Here is a 23,746-nt window from a genome sequence, read left to right on the forward strand (position 1 = left end):
TCCAGGGGCATTCTACCTCAGAGATACACCTCCAGTCCTATTTTATTTTTTATATTTTAAAACAGGGTCTCACTAAGTTGTAGAAGGGCTCATTAATTACAAGCATGTGCTACCACGCCCAGCTTAAGTTTTTAGTTTTGATGAATTATAATTTATTTTTTGTTTCTTGTACTTTTTTTCTGGAATGTTTAAGAAACTACTGCCTGAGCTGGGCATGATGGCTCATGCCTATAATCCCACTACTTGGGAGGCTGAGACAAGAGGGTCACAGGTTCAAGGCCAAGTAGGGAGATTCTCAGCAACCTTGTGAGATCCTGTTTCCAAATGAAAAAGAAAAAGGGCGGAGGGTGTAGCTCAGGGTTAGAATGCCCCTGGGTTCCATCCCCAGTACAAGGCAGGGAAGGAGGAAGGAAGGAAGGAAGGGAATTACTGCCTAATATAAGGTCACAACGGTTTTCTCCTATGTTTTCTTCTAAGAGCTTAACAGTTCTCCTACCCATTTTAGTTCATCTTTGTATATGATGTGAGGTGGATGGGGAGATTAATTTCATTTTTTGTATGTGGATATTTAGTTGTCTCAGCACTAGTTTCTTTCCCCTATTGAATTTTTCTGACACTGAATGATTTTTTTCACATGATTTTTGTTTCTTTCTTTCTTTTTTTTTTTTTTTTTTTTTTTTTTTGCAGTACTTTGGGGATTAGCGGAACCCAGGGGCATTCTACCACAAAGCTACATCCCCGGCCCCATTTTTTTTTTTTTTATTGTGAAACAGCATCTCACTAAGTTGCAGAGAGCTTCATTAAGTACAACTGAGGCTGGCCGTGAACCTGCGATCCTCCTGTCTCAGTCTCCCAAGTACTGGGATTACAAGTGTGTGCCACCACACCCGGCTTGATTCTCTTGCAAACTTTATTCCTGTTTTCAAGTCGAGTATATAGTACGTATCTGTCTATATTCTCGAAAGTGAAAACAATATATTAAGAGGCTTTCATGATTCTCTTGCAAGTTTCTAATAATGTACACAGTAGCTTGAAGATGAATGTGTTATAGGAATTGGTGTCATTGCAGGATGTGACTGTGGACTTCACCCTAGAGGAGTGGCAACTGCTTGATTATGATCAGAGAACTCTGTATTGGGATGTCATGTTGGAAAACTATAGAAACCTCATCTCAGTGGGTAAAGATGGTGGCAATTTTTCAGTGTAACAAGATAGTGCCGTGGGGGGGCGGGTACTAGGGGCGGGACCCAGGGGCCTTCTACCTCCTGGCTATACCCTCAGCCCTATTTAATTTTCTATTTAGAAACAGGGTCTCACTTAGTTGCTGAGGCTGGCTGTGAACCTGCAACCCTCCTGTCTCAACCTCCCAAGTACTGGGATTACAAGTGTGGCCGCCACTCTCAGCAGTTCCTTCTTTTTGTTTCCCCTGTGGTACTGGGGATGGAACCCGGGCCATTCTTCCTCTCAGCTACTCCTCCAGCCCGTTTTTTTTTGTTTGTTTTTTTGTTTTTTTTTTGGTAGTATTGGGGTTCCTGGAAACCCTTCTACCTCTGGGCTACACTCCCAGATCTATTTTATACTTTTTTATTTGGAAACAGGGTCTCTTAAGCCAGCGCGGCTGGCTTCGAACCTGCGTGATCCTCCTGTCTCTGCCTCCCAATCACGGGGATTACAAGCGTGCGCCACCACGCCCGGCCCCAGCCCTATTTTTTATTCTTTATTTTTGAAACAAGGTCTCATTAAGTTGTGGAGAGCCTTGCTAAGCAGCTGAGGCTGGTCACAAACCTGTAATCCTCCTGTCTCAGCCTCTCAAGTACTGGGATTACAGGCGTGTGCTACCACACCCACTCAGTGCCCTCCTTTTAAGACTTATGAAACCTGTGAACATTTTTGTGTGTGTGTGTGTGTGGTACTGAGGATGGAACCCAGCGGCATTCTACCTCCAAGCTATACCCCCGGCCCTATTTTTTATTCGTTATTTTGAAACCGGGTCTCAATGTGTTGCAAGGGGCATAGCTGAGGCTGTCCGTGAACTGCGCTCCTCTGTCTCAGCCTCCTAAATGCTAGGATTACGAGCATGCGCCACCACGCCCGGCACCTGTGAACATTTTGAAACAATATATTTGGCCCTGAATTTGAGTGGTCAGAGGCTCTTTATTTCCTTTGAGGATCAGCTTGTCTTTTTGGCTTCTTCCACCCCATTGGAGAATGGTCTGTTCTAAAGCCGTTTTGTCTGTGTGTGTGTGTGGTGCTGAGCATTGAACCCAGGGGCATTCTACCTCCAAGTTATACCCCCAGCCCAATCTTATTTTTTTATTTTGCAACAGGGTGTAAGTCGCAGAAGCCCTTGCTAATTTGCCGAGGCTGGCTTTGACCCATCTCAGTCTCCTAAGTAATAATTACAGGCATGCACCACTGCGCCTGGCTAAAAATTTTGTCATCGTTTAAACTCCCTGAGACCCCAGGAGGCAGACCTGAGTTGTGAGGTAGTTGTTTGTTCCTAGCACCTCGTCCAAACCTCCGCTCTGTTGTTTTTCCCATGTACAGGATATCCATTTACTAAAACAAAAGTGATCCTCAAGGCAGAGCCATGGTTGGTGGACAGAAAGAATCTGCGTTGGAGCTTCCCAGGTGAGTGAGAGAAAATCGATGGGAGTCTGGAACTGAGATCCCAGTTGGTGTGTGCCCGGCAGGCACCTATGGCACACTTTTAGTACTGGAAATGACTGGGTATTCATAGCACCAGGTTCCCAGAAGACACCTTCACTTTGATTCTGCCTCAGAAGTGAACCCAGGGCATTCTACTTATGAGCTACATCCTCAGCCCTATTTTTGTTTTTTATTTTGAAACAGGGTCTCAGTAAGTTGCTGAGAGCCTCACTAAATTGCTGAGGCTGGTCTCAAACCTGTGATCCTCCTGTCTCAGCCTTCCAAGTACTGGAATTTTCCTTTTTTTTTTTTTTGTGGTACTAGAGATGGAACCACATTCTACCTCCAAGCTATACCCTCAGCCCTATTTTTTATTCTTTATTTTGAAACAGTCTCACTGAGTTGCAAAGAGCCCAAGTAGCTGAGGCTGGCCATGAGCCGGATCCTCCTGTCTCAGCGTCCTGAATGTTGGGATTACAAGAATGCGCCATTCACACCCGGATTTTTCCTCCCTTTTTAACATGATTGCACATCTTTTTCTATGTAGTTAGTACTTATAATGTTGTTAGATTGTATGGATTTGAAGCCATACTTTAGTACCAATCATTGTATAGCCTTGGGTAAATTATTTCTATAGCATAATTGTATTTATTTATAAGGCAAGGATAATAATTTTTTTTGTGTGTGTGTGTGTGTTGCTGGGGATTGAACCCAGAGGCATTCTACCTTCAAGCTATGCCCACAACTCTCTTTTCTTTCTTATTTAAAATCAGGGTCTTCTAGGGTTGCCAAGAGTCTCACTACTTGCTAAGGTTGCTCTGGAACCTATAGTCCTCCTGTCTCGGCCTCCCAGGTACAGGGATTACAGGCATGTGCCACCACGCCTGGCAAATAATATGAACTCTTACCTCAGGTCTCCTGGAAAGATTATGTGAACTAATACATGTCAAATGCTTCAAATAGTTTACAGATATAAAGTGTTCAGTATATGTTAGTTTTGTTTTATTTTTTGGTTTTTTTTGGGGGGGTTGGTACTGGAGTTCCTGGAAGTGCTTCTACCTCCATATATACAATATATAATATATGTATATTATATATTTTATATAATATACATATAATATATATATTTTAATTTGGAAACCGGTTCTCTTAAGCCAGTGCAGCTGGCTTGGAACCTGCGCAATTCTCCTGTCTCCGCCTCCCAAGTGCGGGGATTACAAGCGTGCACCACCACGTCCGGCTATATGTTAGTTTTTTTTAATAATAAAAAAAAAACTTTTAGAGCTGGGTGTGGTGGCGCACATCTGTAATCCCAGTACTTGGGAGGCGGAGACAGGAGGATCATAGATTCAGGACCAGTCTCAGCAATTTAGTGAGACTTTCAACGACCTAGCAAGTCCCTGTTTCTAAACAAAAAATATAAAAAGGTCTGTATATATATAAAACATATAAATATGAAATATATAAAATATAAAATATATAAAATATATTTTATATTTAATATATATTTATATATAATATAAATATATATTAAAATATATTGTAAAATATAAAATATATAAAAATATAAAAAGGGCTGTAGCTTGGAGATAAAAATGTCTCTGGGTTCAATCCCTAGTACCATGAAAAAAAAAAAAAAAACTTTTAGTAACATCATGTTTTAACTCTTTTCCTTCAAAGAAGAATATCCTTTTCTTGCCTCACATGCCCTTACTGTTTTAGTGTAGGATCTGATGGAGAGCACCTCTTCAGTAATTAGGAGAAACAGGTGGTACTTGTAGGTCCTGGGGGTGCTCAGCATAACCTTGGCCACACAAACAGAGGTCAGGGCAGGAAAAGAGGGAAAGGCCTGTGGGCCAGTGCTTTAGTTTGGTCTAGGGTGTTGTCCAAACAGGGTTCCATTGGGGAGTTGTAGTCGATGGGTTTAAAGCAAGCATCTACATGTTCTGAGAGGCCACAGTGTGACTGAGAGGTGGTTACTATGCCATGTGTGCGTGGTCCTTGTGGTGTGTGAGGGTCAGCAAGGCCATTCAAGTGGCTGTGCCTGCGCCTGTCTATCACACAGAGATGTGCTCAGCAGGGAACAGTGGTATAGGGCAGAAATCTGGATTGACCACACTGAGGAACTGGGGTGTGTAAGGGGTGTAGAACTGGATGCTGTTAAGGGTGACGGAGTCCTGCTTCTTATATGAGAAAGCTTTAAACTTACATTCAAAATGGAAGCTGAGAAGCCGGGCGTGGCAGCGCACACTTGTAATCCCAGCATTCAAGAGGCTGAGACAGAAGGATCACGGTTCACAGACAGCCCCAGCTACTTAGTGAGGCCCTTTGCAACTCAGTGAAACCCTGTTTCAAAATAAAAAATAGGGCTGGTGGGTGTAGGCTTAGAGGTAGAATGCCCCTGGGTTCCATCCTCAGTACCACACACACACACACACACACACACACACACACACACACACACACACAAATTGGAAGCTGGGGTAACAAAATCACAGTGTCACTACACTCACCTTGCTCACTTTAGTCTGATGACGTAGGGATAACATAGGTACCACCTTCCAGTGCATCTTTCTGCTTCACTTGGTAATAATGATGATACTTTTTTAGGGGGTGCTGGGGATGAAACCCAGGGGCACTCTACTTCTGAACTACATTCCCAGCCCTATTTTAGTTTTATTTGGAAACGGTCTAGGGTGATGAGTCTCACTGCTTGCTGGGGCTTTTCTTGAACCTGCGATCCTCCTGTCTCAGCCTCCCAAGTGCTGGGACTGTAAGCCTGTGCCACCACGCCCAGCTACGCTAATACTTTTTGAAATTGCCTTCCAACCAAAGCTTAGGTGTTTCCTAGATAATCTGTCCTGTCTTGCTTACTGCTCACACGCCTCTTGCTTCTCGCCTCTGCTACCATTTTCTCAACTTCTCTCCACAGTAACTCACTCGCTCAGGAGCCTCATCACACTGAAGACTAAAGCTGCTGACTTAATCCTCTCTCCACCATGTGCCTCGGCGATTTCCACTCCTGCAGTTGGACCTCGTCCCTCACCTGCCTTTATTTTCCACCCTCCCCCCCCCTCTCTTTCTCTCCTTGTTTTCTTCCTCTCTGTCTCTTTCTGTTTTTTGTTTTGTTTTTTGTTTTATTTTTTAATAGGATTTGGGTCCAGGTTCATTCTAGCTCTGAACTATACCCCCAGCCCTTCATTTTTTATTTTTAATTTACAAATAGGGTCTCATTAAGTTGTTGAGGCTGGCCTCGAACCTGTGATTCTCCTGTCTCAGCCTCCCAAGTACTGGGACTATTAAGAGTATGCCACCATGCCCAGTTGATTTTCTTTTTATAGTAACTGTTTTTTTTTTTAATTCTTCAACCTTTATCTTTATACCACAATAAAGAATAATGACCGGGCCGGGCATGGTGGTGCATGCTTGTAATCCCTGTGCTTGGGAGGCGAAGACAGGAGGATCGCACAGGTTTGAAGCCAGCCGTGCTGGCTTAAAAGACCCTGTTTCCAAATAAAAAAAAAGTATAAAATAGGTCTGGGAGTGTAGCCCGGAGGTAGGTAGAAGGGTTTCCAGGAACCCCAGTACCACAAAAAAAAAAAAAAAACACTGGCCAGGCATGGTAGTGCAGGCTTGTAATCCCAAGGCAAAGACAGCAGAATCCGGGTTCACCGATAGCCTGAGCTTCTTAGTGAGGCTCTGTTTCAAAATAAAGAATAAAAAAATAGGGCTGGGGATGTAGCTTGGATGTAGAATGCCCTTGGGCTCTATACCCAGTACTGCAAAGAGAAAAAAAGAAAAGAGGAATGTCTGGACCACTTCTTTAGAGTCTCAAAATCACTACAGCAAGGAATTTGACTTTTTTCTCTTGATATTTTCACCCTAAATACCATATAGACTTCTGGCTTATAACTGTAGCTGTTAGTTTATCAAAAACTAATTCAAAATAAAAATTTCCCTTTCTACAGAGACTATGAGAGAAGTATGTTTTATATTACTAAGGTACCAATTACTTGTTTTAGAATTCCTAGAATATCTCTTCTAACTGACATAAACCACGTGAATTTTAATTGCTAATGTGTGTCTGGCCTGTTTATTTTTCTATTTTCCAGTTCCATCATGTTTTCTGATTTATCTTAGATATTTCTCAGTAATTTATTCAAATTGTTCCATTTTCTTAACAGTATTATGATAAATATAAATTAATTCTTTATAACCTATATATAATATTTATTTATTTATTTATTTATTTATTTATTTATTTGCAGTACTGGGGATGCAAACCAGGGGCATTCTACCTCTGAGCTACACCCCCAGCCTTATATTTTTTTCTATCTTTCTTTCTTTCTTTCTTTCTTTCTTTCTTTCTTTCTTTCTTTCTTTCTTCTTCCTTTTTGGTGGTACTGGGGGTGGAACCCAGAGGCTTTCTACCTCTGGGCTATTTTCCCAGACCTTTTTTTTATATTTTATTTGTAAACAGGGTCTCACTAAGTTGCTGAGAGCCTCACTAAGTAGCTGAGGCTGGCTTCGAACCTGCGCGATCCTCCTGTCTCAGCCTCCCAAGCGCGGGGATTACAAGCGTGCACCACCATGCCCGGCTATTTTATTTATTTACTTATTTATTTTTATTTATTTATTTGGTGGTACTAGGGGTACACTCCCAACCCTATTTTATTTTTTATTTCAAAACAGGGTCTCGCTAAGTTGCAGAGGGCCTCACTAAGTAGCTGAGGCTGGCCTGGAATCTATGATCCTCCTGTCTCAGCCTCCGAGGTACTAGATTTGAATCCCCAGATGTTTTCCTCTGTCACATGTTGGTGGGTTAAAAATGACTGGAAATGTTCTCTTCTCCTCCTTTTCAGAAGCTGACTGGCAACTTAATGAACCAGTGAAGAGTCCAGAAAGTGAAGACAATTTTTTGAAGTCGGTTTTGTTCACATTCAATAAAATTCTGACTATGGAGAGACTCCATCATTATGACATGAGTCCAAGTTTTTATCTCACAAGAAAAAAATTGCACGAATATAAATCCTATGGAAAGAATTCGCAGCCCATTTAGACTTAATTATAGTAGAAGTTATACTGGAGAAAACGCTTATGAATGCAGTGGATGTGGAAAAGTCTTCAAAGAGAAGCTTCATTTCATTAGACATGAAAAAAATCATACAAGAAAAAAATCCTCTGAGGACAGTAACTGTGGAAAAGCACACCTTGCAACTTATCAGAAAATTTGTAGTAGAGAGAGACCGTTTGTGTGCAGTGATTGTGGGGAAACTTTTATGCATGAAGCTCAACTTGTCCACCAGAGACTTCACGCTGGAGAGAAGCCGTGCGCGTGCAGTCAGTGTGGGAGGACGTTCACTTGGAATTCCTCCCTTAGTCAGCACGTGAGATCTCACACGCTTGAGAACTGGTTTGAATGTAAGGCATGTGGAAACCTTCAGTGTAATTCATCCCTTCAGAAACACTGGATTTCATACAGGAGAGAAGCCCTACCGACGTATCGGCTGTGGCAAAGCCTTCGGCAACTCATCTGTGCTTATTGCACACCAGAGAATTCGTACAGGAGAGAGACCCGATGGATGTACGGAATGTGGCAAAACCTTCATCAAGAAGTCTCATCTCCTTAGACATCAGATAACTCATACAGGAGAGAAGCCCTATGACTGTAGCAGATGTGGGGAAGCTTTCTCCCAGAACTCAAATCTTCTTGTACATCAGAAAATTCATACTTAATATTTATTTTGTGACCATGAGAAGTATTTAAATATTAGGCACATTTGTTAAATAGCTGAGAACTTGCCGGGCGTGGTGGCGCACGCTTGTAATCCCTGCGCTTGGGAGGCGGAGACAGGAGGATCGCACAGGTTGGAAGCCAGCCTTGCTGGCTTAAGAGACCCATGCGATCCTCCTGTCTCAGCCTCCCAAGCACGGGGATTACAAGCGTGCGCCACCACGCCCGGCTATTTTATTTATTTACTTATTTATCTTTATTTATTTATTTGGTGGTACTAGGGGTACACTCCCAACCCTATTTTATTTTTTATTTCAAAACAGGGTCTCACTAAGTTGCAGAGGGCCTCACTAAGTAGCTGAGGCTGGCCTGGAATCTGTGATCCTCCTGTCTCAGCCTCCTAGGTACTAGATTTGAAATCTAGTATAAAAAATATAAAAAATAGGTCTGGGAGTGTATCCCGGCGGTAGAAGGGTTCCATCCCTAGTACCCCTCCCCCCAAAAAAAGCTGAGAACTTGTGGTGGGAAGCCCACGATCAATGAACACTGGGAATAGCTTCCCATGAAAAACAAGTGCCAGCTGTGTTCCAGCAATTATAATAAACTTTTTCATAAAAATTACAAAAAGTTACTGACCTGTATTTGATTGGAAAGTAAGCATAAATTAAATAAGGGATCAGTGAAAATCTATTTACCATCCTGATCTTTAATTTTTTTTGTGTGTGTGGGTCTGGGGATGGAACCCAGAGACATTTGACCTCCAAGCTACACCCCCTGCCCTACTTTTTACTCTTTATTTTGAAACAGGGTCTCACTAAGTAGCTGAGGCTGTCCGCGAACTGCAGTCCTCTGGTCTCCGCCTCCTGAATGCTGGATTCTGATTTTTAATTTTCATAACAGTGCAATCATGCAAGGGTGAATATCAAATATATGCTTATTCATTAAATTTTCTCTGCAGTGGCTGGGCATGGTGGCACCTGCCGTTTAGCACCTGGGAGGCTGAGGGTAGAGAATCAGCCTGAGCAACAGTTATACCCCATTGCAAAATAAAAATTAAAAAAAGGTTTTGCAGAAAATCATAATTTTAATCTTTTTTTATGGTATTGGGACTTGAACCCAGGGGCATTTGATCTCAGACCTACACCCCCCCCCAGCCCTTTTTTATTCTTGAAACAAGGTCTCACTAAATTTAGGAGTGTCTCACCGAGTTGCTGAGGCTGGCCACGAACCTGTGATCCTCCTGTCTCAACCTCCCAAGTACTAGGATTACAAGCGTAAGCGTGCGCCACCACACTCGGCAGGATTTTAATATTCTAATGACATATGTAATGAATTAAGTAAGAAAATGCGATTTATATGTCGTATGAATTTCAGTAATATTTTCGTCCATCTGCTGACACTTTTTTCCAATACTGGGTATTGAATCCAGAGCCTTGCGCATACTAGGCAAGCGCTCCTTGTTTAAGCTTCAAGCTCAGTCCTGTTTTTCAATATTTATTTTGAGACAGGATCCTACTGAGTTGCTCAGACTGGCCATTCAATTTCTGTCGTACTGCCGCCGCCTCCTAAATGGCTGGGATCACAGGTGCACGGCAATACACTTGGCATTTGCTGGCACTTAATGAGCATGACAGTTACTGAATCTGAGACTCCTAATTAGTTATTGAACTGAAGATTCTTACAAAGATATTTTCATATGTTTGTAAACACTAATGCCAAAAAAGATTTTAACAAGATACTAATTGAGACAAGAAGCAGCTGTGTTCTGTATTACAGTGTTTTCAGTTGAGAAAAAAAAGTATTTATGTACATAAAATGTTTGTACTTCACATATTTATTTCCATTGATCTATTGCCGTAAGTCCCAAGGGTTATTTATCTGAGGCTTCATATATATTTGATTTTAATAAATTAAAGTGTCATGATACTTTGTGGCTTTTAGGGAAAGAGTTTTGGGAGTTTGTTGTTTTCTTAGGAAATCAATAGCAGATTGAGCTCCTGTAGTGCCTATAATCCATACGATGAGCATAGGCATTATTAATCAAGTATTTGTAAGGATCACAGGTGTAAGGGCAGCATGGAATAACAGGCCCTGTTCCAAAATAACAAGTAAGTGGTGGTACACGCTTGTAATCCCAGTACTTGGGAGGCTGAGACAGGAGGATCACAGTTTCATTGCCAGCCTCGGCAACTTAGTGTAGCCTCTAGCAATTTAATGAGACCCTGTTTTAAAATAAAATAGGGGTAGGGGTATAGCTCAGAAGAATGCCCCTGGGTTCAGTCCCCAGTACCACAAATAAATTTAAAAAAAAGCAAGTGTTTCTACTTCAACTTCATTTTTTTTTGGGGGGGGTGGTATTGGGGTTCCTGGAAGCCCTTCTACCTCCGGGCTACACTCCCAGACCTATTTTTACATTTTTATTTGGAAACAGGGTCTCCTAAGCCAGCGCGTGCGGCTGGCTTCGAACCTGGGCGATCCTCCTGTCTCTGCCTCCCAAGCGCAGGGATTACAAGCGTGTGCCACCACGCCCAGCCTTCAACTTCATTTTGAAATGTGACATTTTAGGTTCTACATAATTCCCTTCAAAGGACAAAGCAACCAAGTTCTTGAAAATGTAAAAAATAATTTAATGCTATGTGTGTGTGCGTGTGTGCCCGTCTAAGCTACACCCCCCAGGGCTATTTTCTTTATTTTTTTGCTACTGGGGATGGAACCCAGGGGTTTTCTACCCAGAGCTACACCTGCAGACTTATTTTATTTTGAAACAAGGTCTTGCTAAGTTGCTGAGTCTGATCTTGAAGCTGTGGTCCTCCTGCCTCAGCCTCTCAGGTACTGGGATCTTTACTACCTCACCCAACTCTTAAGCCTTTCCTTGAGTGGTGATGAAACTAAGCTTGAACCTAAATTCAAAACTCAAGCCTTTCCTTTTCTGTTTAAGTTCAGTTAAAACTGTTTCAGTGGTTTTATTAGCTTTTTTTTTGGGGGGGGGGGCGGTGGTACTGGGGATGGAACCCAGGGGCATTCTACCTAGGAGCTATGCCCCAGCCTTATTTTTTTTTCCTTCATTATTTTGAAACGGTCTCACTGAGTTGCAGAGGGCCTCACTAGGTAGCTGAGGCTGTTCATGAACTGCAGTCCTCCTGTCTCAGCCTCCTGAAATGCTGGGATTACAAGCGTGCGCCACCATGCCCGGCTAGCCATTTTTTAAAGAGTAATGCAATGGCTATAAAATAATTATAGTGCTTTTTGAACAAGCATACTAAAAGATCTAAATTAAATCCAGTCTTTTCAAGTTATTTTAGAAGTCTACATGCTAATTTCACTTATGCAATAATTCCAAGCTTCCGGAACCCTCTTTTTTTGGAATTGTCTTCAGAGTCAGTTCGCCAATCTAGGTACTTAGAGTTACAGGACTTGCTTTCTTTCATCCCTATGTTTTCTCTCATTTTCTACATGAATTTCTCATTTAGTCCTAGTTAGTGCTTATCATTCTCGTCCTAACCATCCCTTTCCTGTCCATGCCCCTCATCTGAGAAACTCCAAACTCCACAGACAACAGGACGAGAGAGGGGCTTCATTGTCACCATTTGGCATGAGCTGCCCTTGAAAGAGCAGCTGTTGAGGTCAAGGTGGGAAGAAATTGTGAGCCAGGCATGGTGGCGCACGCGGCGCACGCTTGTAATCCCAGCATTCGGGGGGCTGAGACCGGGGGATCACGGTTCGTGGACAGCCTCAGCTTAGTGAAGCCCTCCACAACTCAGTGAGACCCGGCTTCAAAATAAAGAATAAAAAATATGGCAGGGGGTGTGACTCAGAGGTCGAGTGCCCCTGAGTTCCAGACCCGGAAAAAAAAAAATTATGTAATGATCTCCTTCTGCATATTGGGAATAAGATAGAGTGAGGGAATTTTTAATGTACCAGGGTGCAGATAATCTAGGTTCTATAAATTTGTTTACTCCTGTAGGTGGAAAACAATATTCCATGGAAAAATTGAAACATATCTACAGTTCTGGACAAATATAAACTGCCACCTACAAAGTTTCTGTTGCTGACCTCATTCTCAGGCTGTACAGGATTTTGGCAAGAAGAAAATCAAACTTTATTCTCAGTTCCATCCAAACATCTCAGATTTCCAGAATTTCCTAGTCTATTTGGGATCTACAGCTCAAATAACCATAATACCATCCATTAATCTCTTGATTTTCCCCATCTCTCCTGCCCTCCCCAGCAATGTCCTACCACTGAGCTACACCCCAGCCCTTGTGTGTGTGCGCGCAGTTCTGAGGAGTGAGCCCACCAGGGGCATTCTATCTTCCAGCTATACCCCCAGCCCTATTTTATTTTTTATAAAAAATAAATTTTTTATACTCAAGAGTCTAAGTTGCTTAGTGTCTTGCTAAATTGCTGGGGCTGCTCACCAATTACCAACTTTTGATCCTCCTGTTTTAGCCTTCCAAGAACTGGAATTATAGGTGTGGGCCAGGCTCACACCCAGCCCCCGTTTTTTTTTTTTTTTTTTTTTTTTTTGCGATACTGGGGATGGAACCCAAGAACATTCTTCCTCTGAGCTACACTCCCAGCCCTAATTTTTATTCTTTCTTTTGAAACAGGGTCTCACTAAATTGCAGAGGGCCTCACTAAGCAGCTGAGGCTGACTACAAACCTGCGATCCTCCTGTCTCAGCCTCCTCAGTACTGAAATTACAGGCGTGTGCCACCACGCCTGACTCACCCAGCCCTTTTTGTTTTGCAATAAGAGGCATGCTAGGTTACAAAGCACTGGCCTCCAACTGCAATCTGCCTGTTTAAGCATCCAAGAACTAGGATTACAGGTGTGTGCCACCTTGTCCATCTCTACCACTGAGCTGCACCCAAGCCATGTGTGTGCGTGTGACTGAAAATTGAACCTAGGGGCAGGGGAATTTATTTACTTATTGTTCCTGGGGATCGAATCTTCAATTCATGGCCATTCCACCTCCAAGTTATATCCCTGACCCTATATTATTTTATTTTTGTCTTGAAACGGCTTCTCTGGGTTGATGAGTCTTACTACTGCTGAGGCTGGCCTCGTACCTGTGGTCCTCCTGTCTCAGTCTTCCAAGTACTGGGATTACAGGTGTGTGCCACCATGCCTGGCTCTCATTTGTCTGTCTTTAACTGAGCATTTTATCTTTTTCTTAATGATAAAATTTTAAGAGTTCTTTAGATTATTAGTGTTAGTGAGCCTCTGCAGAATTTGAGTTGTTCTTTCCATTATTCTTAGGGCTCAAGACAGAACCCTGAAGTCTCTGTTGTTATCCACCTTCCTAGGCTTGCCGGCTGTCCCTTTGTACCACATGGGTTGGTATAGGTGCTTGTTTGCTAAAGAGAAATTCCTGTCCTCTGGGGTTTTAGGAACCTGTTACATCAAGAGATGTGGTCCTGAACTTCACCAAGGAGAAGTGGGGCAACCAGACCCTGCACATAGGACCCTTTTTGGAGAAGTGATGCTGATGAGCTATGGTAGCTTGATTTCAGTAGGTGAGGACAGCAACTGCTTGGAGAATTTTGAATTCCTTAAAGTGTCTAACCTAGGCTTGAAATTCAAATGCCAGAACTCCAAATCTCTATTGAAGAAAGAAAAATGTTAAGTGAAGACACATTTCTATCCCCTCATTTGCATTTTAGGTAAAAAACCTATTTAATATAAAGTTAACTGTTTTATTTATTTATTTATTTATTTATTTATTTATTTATTTATTTATTTATTTTGCGGGTCTGGGGATGGAACCCAGGGGCATTTGACCTCCGAGTTACACTCCCTGCACTATTTTTTCTTTATTTTGAAACCGGGTCTCACTGAGTTGCAAAGGGCCTCACTAAGTAGCTGAGGCTGTCCGTGAACCACGATCCTCCGGTCTCAGCCTCCCAAATGCTGGGATTACAAGTGTGCGCCACCACGCCCAGCTTATTTTATTTATTTATTTATTTATTTATTTATTTATTTATTTATTTATTGGTGGTACTGGGGGTGGAACCCAGAGGCTTTCTACCTCCAGGCTATACTCCCAGAACTTTTTTGTATTTTATTTGGAAACAGTCTCACAAAGTTGCTGAAAGCCTCACTAAGTAGCTGAGGCTGGCTTCAAACCTGTGCGATCCTGCTGTCTCAGCCTCCCAAGCGCGGGGATTACAAGTGTGCGCTACCACGCCCGGCAAAGTTAATAATTTTAAAGTGTACTGTTAAAGCCAGATGTGGTGGTACACCTATAATCCCAGGCTATGACATGATGATGGCAGGTTCGAGTCCAGTCTGGGCAATTTAGACTTTCTCAAAAAAGGGGTATGTGTGGCTGAGGGTATAGAAATGTTTACCCCAAAGGAAAACTCTATACCTTTAATTTTTATTTTATTTTATTTTATTTTATTTTTGGGTTTGGGGATTGAACCCAGGGGTGTTCTACCTCTAAGCTACACCCTAGCTCTGTTTTATTTTGTATTTGGAAACAGGGTCTCACTAAGTGGCTGCCGGCCTAAATTGCTGAGGCGGACTTCGGGCCTGTGATTTTCCTGTTTCAGTCTCCCAAGTACTGGGATTTGCAGGTATTCTTTAATTAGAAAAATAATTTAAAAAGTATATTGTCCATAAGGTAAATATTGCTTGAACTATTTTCTTTTTATATAAGTATAAGCAGGAAAATATATTAAGGTTGTACAGTTTTATCGTATAGAACTGATTAAACCCACCCCGTCTTTTATTTTATTTTTGGTATTAGGAATTGAACCCAGGAGCATTTTACCTCTGAGTTATATCCCCTGTCCTATTTTATTTTTGTTTTGAAACTGGGTCTTGGTTGATGAGAGTCTCACTTCCTGCTAAGGCTGTCCTTAAACTTGTGATCCTCCTGTCTCAACCTCCCAAGTGCTGAGATTACAAGTGTGTGCACCCCTAGCCCTACTTAATTTTTTATTTTGAAACAGGATCTCACTGAGTTACAAAGGGGTTTACTGAGTTGCTGAGGCTTGCTTCAAACCTGCAATCCTCCTATCTTAGCCTCCCAACTCCTAGGACTACAAGCATGCACCAACATGCCATGCTGAGGATAAATTCCTAGAATAGATGGATCCGACATTTATATGTGTGCTATCAGCTTGCCCCTGTGAAGTTTGAATCAATTTATACTCTCATCACGAGGCATCCCATTCTCCATACTGTCTTCCTAATCTCTTTATTCTTCGCTGGCCTCCAGAATGGGAAGTACCATCTTTTGATTCTCCCCCTCCCTTCCTCACCGCTCTTGCTCCAGGCTTCTTCATCCCTGACTCCTTTCTCTCTCACTCCCGGGTCATTCCACAGCAAATCTGTCAGCTCTGCTTCCCAAATACATCTGGAATAATCCAGCCACTCCTCACCACCTCCACTGCTGCTGCCCTCATCTGGCCTACTGTCCTCCATTTCTCCTCCCTTCCGCTCTCTGCATCACTCAGTAGCCTTCTACTGGCCTTCCACGACGTAACAAAGGCTGCAGCCCACAAACCCACAACCAACACCACCCTGATGGGGAAGTACGGGGAGCATTTCCTGTAAAATCAGGAACAAGACAAGGGTGTCCTCTCCCCACTCCCCACTTGACCTTAGAGTTCTGACGTCTCTCCAGGATGTGACTACATGCGCAGTGTTTTCTTTGCGTTTGCCAGTCATTGAACTGTTCACCTCTGAAGTCTTCAACTCAAGGAAGTCTTCCCTGGACATTTCATGAGGTTTCACTGGGGGAAAGAAGGAAGTGCTTGAGGCTGGGATGCAGCACGGTGGTAGAGCTGTGCTTAGCGTGTGCAAGACCTGGGCCCTGGGCCCAACACACACGCAGGAAATGCTTTATTTACGGATTTTGTTATTAATTTCTACTTTTTCCCCATGTGTTCCCTTTTTATGGGCTTATGTTTTGACATTTTGAGTTTGGCTGAAATACTTTTTTGCTTTTTTTTAACCCTCTTGAATCAGAATATTACTTTTAAGTTGAAGATTCTAGACTCAGTCTTTCTTTGAGACTCTGGGCATGATAACACTATCTTCTCTCCTTTGTTGTGGCAGAGAAATTATGCCATTGCTTACTCTTTTTCCGGAAATTAACCTATTTAAAATTTTCTTTATTTACAAGATGTTTTCTTGATTCTTGAAATTAAACTTTATTCAGATATGTAAATACATTAGTTCATCCTTTTTTCCCCTCAAACCCACATAGTGCTGGGGGAATACTTTCAATCTAAACATAAATTACCAAACTTATTGACTTAACAGCCACCTTTTCTGGAAAAAAAAATTACTCAGTGCCTCCCTGGGTGCCTCTACTGTGCCCTCTTTATGTGGTACTGGGGATTGAACCCACAAGTGTTCTACCTCCAACCTTTGCTCCAGCCCTATTCATTTGTTTGTTTGTTTATTTGTTTATTTATTTATTTATTTATTTATTTATTTATTTAGTGGGTCTGGGGATGGAACCCAGGGGAATTTGACCTCCAAGCCATACCCCCTGCCCTATTTTTTATTCTTTATTTTGAAACAGGGTCTCACTAAATTGCGGAGGGCCTCACTAAGTAGCTGAGGCTGGCCACGAAGCGTGATCCTCTGGTCTCAGCCTCCCAAATGCTGGGATTATAAGCGTGCGCCACCACGCCCGGCTTCTATATCCTTTTTGTATTCAATACCAGCTATTGCACCAAGGCTGCTACCATCCCCTGGATCCTTCCAGTGTCTCCCCCAGAGGAACAGTATGACCAACTTTGGGAATCTGTGGTTTAAAGAATTGAATTCTTTTTCAGATTTAGCATGTTGTTGCTGTTTCCTCCCTGCTTATTCTCTCCTTCAGGATCCTTTACACATATAGAAGAGCTTCTGGATCTATTCTTCATTACCTCACATTTTTCTCATAATTGTATTCTTTTATTTATTTTTTATTTTTTGGTACTGGGGATTGAACCCAATGACATTCTACCTCTGAGATATTCCCCCAGATTCTCATCCTCTGCTTTTTTTGAAACAGTGTCTTGCTAAATTGCTGGGAGTCTTGCTGAGTTGCTGGGGCTGGCCTCAAATTTGCAATCCTATTTCAGCCTCCCACAGAACTGGGATTATGGGTGTCTGCCACGACACCTAGCTTCATAATTTCACTTCTATTTAGTGATACTGGGGATGGAACCCAGGGGCATTTTACCTCCAAGCTATACCCTCAGCCCTATATTTTATTGTTTATTTTGAAACAGTCTCACTGAGTTGCAAAGGGCCTCACTAAGTAGCTGAGGCTGCCCACGAACCCTGATCCTCCTGTCTCAGCCTCTCAAATATTGGAATTACAAGTGTGTGCCAACACTCCCGGCATAATTTCACTTTGTAAATCCCCTTCCTCGGAGTTCCAGTGGACTTCTTTAAGTTGATCTTTGTGTGTGTGTGTGTGTGTGTGTGTGTGTGTGTGTTACTGCATATTGAACCCAGGGATATTCTATCTCTGAGCTATACTCTCAGCCCTATTTATTTTGAAACAGAGTCTCACTGAGTTTCAGAGGGCCTCACTAAATTGTTGAAGCTGACCTCAAACCTCTTGTCTCAGTCTTCCACATACTGGGATTACAGGTGTGTGCAGGTATGTGCCACCATGCCCAGTTTATTCTTTATTTTGAAGCAGGACCTCAGTAATTTCAGAGATCCTCCTTACTAGTTGATTTTTATTTATTTTTTTCAGTACTGAGGATTGAACTCAGTGGCATTCTACCTCTGACCTACATCCCCAGCCCTGATTTTCTTTTTCTTTCTTTTTTTCCTCCCAGTATAGGGAATGGAACCCAGGGGACATTCTACCTCTGAGCTACACCACCCAGCCCTATTTTTTATTCTTTATTTTGAAACGGTCTCACTGAATTGCAAAGGGCCTCACTATGCTGGCCACGAACCCGTGATCCTCCTGTCTTAGCCTCCCCAAAACTGGGATTACAAGTATATGCTATCATGCCGGACTTTTTTTTTATTTTGGATTTTTGTTTTTTGTTTTTTGTTTTTGTGTGTGTTTGTTTTTGTTGTTGTTTTGTTTTGGTGGTACTGGCGTTCCTGGAAACCCTTCTACCTCTGGGCTACACTCCCAGACACCTATTTTTTATATTTTTATTTGGAAACAGGGTTTCTTAAGCCAGCAAGGCTGGCTTCGAACCTGCATGATTCTCCTGTCTCTGCCTCCCAAGCGTGGGGATTACAAGCGTGCAGCACCATGCCCAGCTTTAGTTTTTTATTTTGAAACAAGATCTTGCTAAATTGCTGAGGCTGGCTTCAGACCTGTGATCCTTCTATTCCAGCCTTCCGAGTACTGGGGTTACAGGGGTGCACCACCATGTCCAACCAAGTTGATGTGTGTGTGTGTGGTTCTGGGGATTGAACCCAGGACATTCTATCTGTGAATTACACCCCCAGCTCTATTTTATTTTATTCTGAAACAGGGTCTCGTTGAGTTTCAGCGGGCCTCACTAAGTTGCTGAGGCTGGCTGTGAGCTTGCAATCCTCCTCTCTCAGCCTCCCAAATACAGCATTACAGGGATGCACCGCCACACCTAGCCAAGTTGATCTTTAGTGAATTCTCATGGTTTTCCATATTTATTCTCCAGTGTGAAATTCTATTGCTTGCCTCCTCCAGTGAGATTTTTATTTGATAGTCATATTTTTCATCTTTGTATAAACTTTTTTTTTTTTCATTCTCAAACCTTCCCTCACAGGAAAGAAATTCTATGACTGCGCTGAGTCTGGTAAAAAACTTCAGCAGGAACACAGATCTGCACCATCTCCAGCAAGGCCACCCGGGGAGAGACCTTGCATTTGTGCCACGTGGCGAAGTTAAATGACATCACTGATCTTCACGTTCATCAGAGGGTCCACACAGGAGCGAAACCTTGTAAGTGTGAGAAGCAGAGCGAGGGCATTCCTCAAAGTTCCAGTCTCCAACACATCAGAAAGTCCGCACTGGAGAAAAATTCCCAGTGTGCCAGGTGTGGCAAGGGCTTCAGTCAGAACCAGTCTCCGTGTGCGTCAGTGAGCCCACGCGAGGGCAATTGCTTGAAGTGAGACTCTTGAAACACAAGCCTCCATGCTCATCAGAAAGTCCATGCAGGAGAGAAGCCATGTGGGGTGAGGAGCGCGCTGACCTTCAGTCACGGGGCATAAGACCGGACAGAAGGTCCACGGTGTTGTGTGTGTGGCAGGGGCTTCAGTCAGAACATGGTTCTTTGAAGTTATCAAATAATTCACACAAGAGGAAAAAACTTCATTAAATGCCAGGCTTAAGGTGAAGTCTTCAGTTCTGGCAAGAACCTTCATGTTCCTGAGAGTCCATACCAAAAAGTGAGTTGGAGGCTTCATCTGTCCACTCCTGCGCAGGAGCAATCCCCCACAGGACAGAGAGTGCGGTAAGAACTTCTCCTGGAGCTCATAGCATCCCCTCTTCCCAAGTATCGTGTCTCCTGCCTGACTGAGAACGCAGTGTGTGTTTTGCTCTCCTGTGTCCCCACTTCCTGTGTCCTCACTTCCTGTGTCCCCACTTCCTGTGTTCCCACTTCTTGTGTCCCCACTTCCTGTGTCCCCACCACCTAACTGCCCAGCACAGAGTAGCCACTCAATAAGCATCCACTCAAAGAGAAGCCATGTGCGAGAGCCCCTGTTCATGTGGTACGCCTTCAGAGCGCACACTTTGAAATCTTTTCACACTGTTGTGTAGTAAAGTTTTCATTTGGATCATGGGTTTCATTTTAAGTTCATCCCTACAGTAGAGAAGTCCTGTTAACCTGGTGAATAGAATAATGGACTTAATCACTGATACATATTCAAGTTATCAAATCAGTGTAGTAAATTTAAAATACACATCTACAGTACTGGGTAGTCCACAACCTCCAAACTATGTCAGTTGTAAAAAGATATTGGTCAAAATTCCTAAGTTAAAACATGTACCTTGGTGGGTGTGATGGCACACACTTGTAATCTCAGCACTTGGGAGGCTGAGACTGGAAGATCACGGTTTGCAGACAGCCTCAGCTACTTAGTGAGGCCCTTTGTAACTCAGTGAGACCCTGTTTTAAAAGAAAGAATAAAAAAATAGGGCAGGAGGTGTAACTCGGAGGTAGAATGCCCCTGGGTTCCATCCCCAGACCCACAACAACAACAGAAGTACCCCATTTGGATATAATGACTCAACACCTGTAATCCCAGTACTTAGGAGGCTGAGGTAGGATCGCAGGTTCAAGTTATCCTCAGCAAACTAGGGAAACCCTGTTTCAAAACAAAAACATAAAAAGGGCTGGGGGATGAAGCTCAGAAATAGAATGTTCTGGGTTCAATTCCAACTATAAAAAAATACCAAAATCCTTCAAACACTCCAAATGAAATATGTGTCAGCTCAGACTGACCACTTTGACATAAAGTTGTCTCAACTAGAATCTAGTAGAAGTAGCTATTTTGTTTTATATTTCATCTCAAAAAGACACATGTTAGACTCAACAAATGAGTTATCCAAGACCAGTGACTAACAAGGTCTTCCTCCTGGGAAAGACTCCCTGTGCATGGCAAAGTACTCTTTCAGGCTAAAAGCCTCCTGACCCTAATCTGGTATCCCCCTGTCCATTCTGTTGCCAGGCAGCTGGATATGTCTCATAATGGAGTTTAGGAATCATCAGATAAGGCATATTCAGGATACAAGTCTACAGAAAAGTTAAATTTAGGATAAAAGGCTACAGAAAAGAAAATGGCTTTAACCAGGCACAGTGCTCACACTTGTAATCCTAGCATTCAGGAGGCCGAGACAGGAGGATTGCGCAGGTTCAAAGCTCGCCTCAGCTACTTAATGAGGCACTTTGCAACTCAGTGAGACCCTGTTTCAAAATAAAGAATAAAAAAAAATAGGGCTTGGAGGTATAATGCCCCTGGATCCCACTACCAGTACTGCAAAAAAGAAAAAAAGAGAAAGAAAGAAAGAAAGAAAGAAAGAAAGAGAAGGAAGGAAGGAAGGAAGGAAGGAAGGAAGGAAGGAAGGAAGGAAGGAAAATGGCTGTGTCGAGACCTAAGGAAGGAGGTAAGAAGAGAGGAAAGCAAGTCTGGAGGAAAGGGGAAAGGGAGTGGCAGAAGGAGTGGTAGGGAGGGGACGGTGGGAAGCTCAGAGGTGTCAACAAAGTCCCCAGCAAGTGTGTGGACCCAGCACAGGGTCTCTGGAGGGCTGTGCTGGCCAGAGCATGGGCTGATGTGGGTAGAGATGGTCTCACTTCTTTTTTTTTAATTTTTTTTTTTTGTGGTACTGGAGATGGAACCCAGGGGCATTCTACCTCCGAACTATACCTCTAGCCCTATTTTTTATTCTTTATTTTGAAACAGGCTTTCCCTGAGTTGCAAAGGGCCTCACTAAGTAGCTGAGGCTGGCTGTGAACCATGATTCTCCTGTCTCAGCCTCCCAGGTGCTGGGATTACAAGCGTGCGCCACCACGCCCGGCTCTCATTTCATTTTTAAAATAGGAGATGAAGAAAGCTATATTTGGAGCTCTCAAAGGTCTCTTTCTATACCAGAGGCCCTAGAATCTTGGACCCTTTTAACAGAATCTGAGTCACAATGAAATCAAGCAAAGAAGGAACACAGAACACGGAGCGCCTCGCCCCACACCACTCTCATTTCTCAACTGAGAGCCATGCAGAAGAAGCTGCCCTGCCTCATTCCCGCTCAGCCTCCTGTGCATCCCATCTCTCCGCCGCTTCTGGCAGGCCTTTGCCCTCCCTCGCTCCCTCCGGTCCTGCCCCTTGTCCCTATGACTTCTCTGCCTCTTCGTCCTGTGCCTGCCTCAGTCACCGGTCACTCAGACCAAAGCCATCCTCTCCCCGCCTCACTCCCGGGCCGTCTCCCTCCTCTGACCAGTCTCTCCCCACCCCATCTCCCTGCCTGGGTCACCTCCACCCTCACCTGTCCTGCTGCTCCTCCCTCCACCTGCCTCCCACCTCTCCCACTCCCTTCCGTTCGCCGCCCCTTCCGACTTGCCCCCCTCTTCTCCCACCCTCCTCCGCCTTACTCTACTTTGCCCCCCAGCCGCATGGGCCATGGGCCCAGATAGATGTCCCCTGCTCCCGCTTCGACCAGCCCTCACCAGGCCTGGGAATTCCCATACTGCATTATGGAGGCCCCAGATCCCTCCAGTGGAGCACCTGCCTTATCCCAGCTCTCCTAGGGATGTGGTGATCAGCTTCCTGGTGACCTGGTGGACATGTCGGACAATGGATGATGACCAGCAGGCATCCTCCTGAAGGAGCACCTCCCTCAGGTAAGGGCCTCTTTTCCAAGATTAGGTTCTCAGTCACCAGCATGTTGCTTGACGCTGGTGCATACACCCAGTCCCATTCCTTCCTTCAGATCTGAATGCAGAGCTGAAAGTGCTGGCACACGCCTGTAGTCCCAAACTTGGCAGGCTGCGACAGGAGGAGCCCTGGCTGGTGGACAGCCTCAGCAAGTAGTGAGACTCTCATCAACCCAACTCAAAACAAAAAGGACTGGGGTTGTAGCTCACAAGTAGAACACCCCAGACCAATCCCCAGTACCAAATTAAAAAAAAAAAAAAAGTTTTTCTCTCATCGGGAGGAAAACTCAGGAGAAATTGAAAGTGGATTCTGAATTCTGTTATTACTAATCTCAGTGTTTAAGTCATAGACACGCTGCTACACACACAGGACATGCATAAACAGGTTACCACGAGGCTGCAGAGAGCTCAGCCTGGAAGCCTGAGGCAGCTTTAGATGGGAGGTGCAGCAAATCACGCTCCCAAGGTGTTGCTTGGAGGTAAAGTGCCCCTGGGTTCCATCCCCAGTACCACAAAAAAAAAATAATAAAAAATAAATAAATAAATAAATAAATAAATAAATAAATAAAAGGCAGGCAGGCAGACCGGGTATAGTGGTACAGGTTTGTAATCCCAATACCTAGAAGGCTGAGACAGGAGGATTACGGGTTGTAGCCGACCTCAGCTACTTAGTGAGGACCTCAGCAACTTAGTGAGACCCTGTTTAAAAATAAAGAATAAAAAATAGGGGTGTAGCTCAGAGGTAGAATGCCCTTGGGTTCAATTCCTAGTACCACAAAAAAATAAACAATAAAAAATAAAGATAGAGTGGGGTGTGGTTGTCCACACTTGTAATCCCAGCATTCGGGGGGCTGAGACAGGAGGATCTTAGTTCATATACAGCCTCAGCTACTTAGGTCCTTTGCAACTCAGTGAGACCCTGTTTCAAAATAAAGAATAAAAAATAGGGCTTGGGTGTAGCTCGAAGGTAGAATGCCCCTGGGTTTCATCCCCAATACCACTAAATAAATAAATAAATAAATAAATG

The sequence above is a fragment of the Muscardinus avellanarius genome, assembly GCF_963383645.1.
Source record: "Muscardinus avellanarius genome assembly, chromosome: 3".
Classification (NCBI taxonomy): Eukaryota; Metazoa; Chordata; class Mammalia; order Rodentia; family Gliridae; genus Muscardinus; species Muscardinus avellanarius.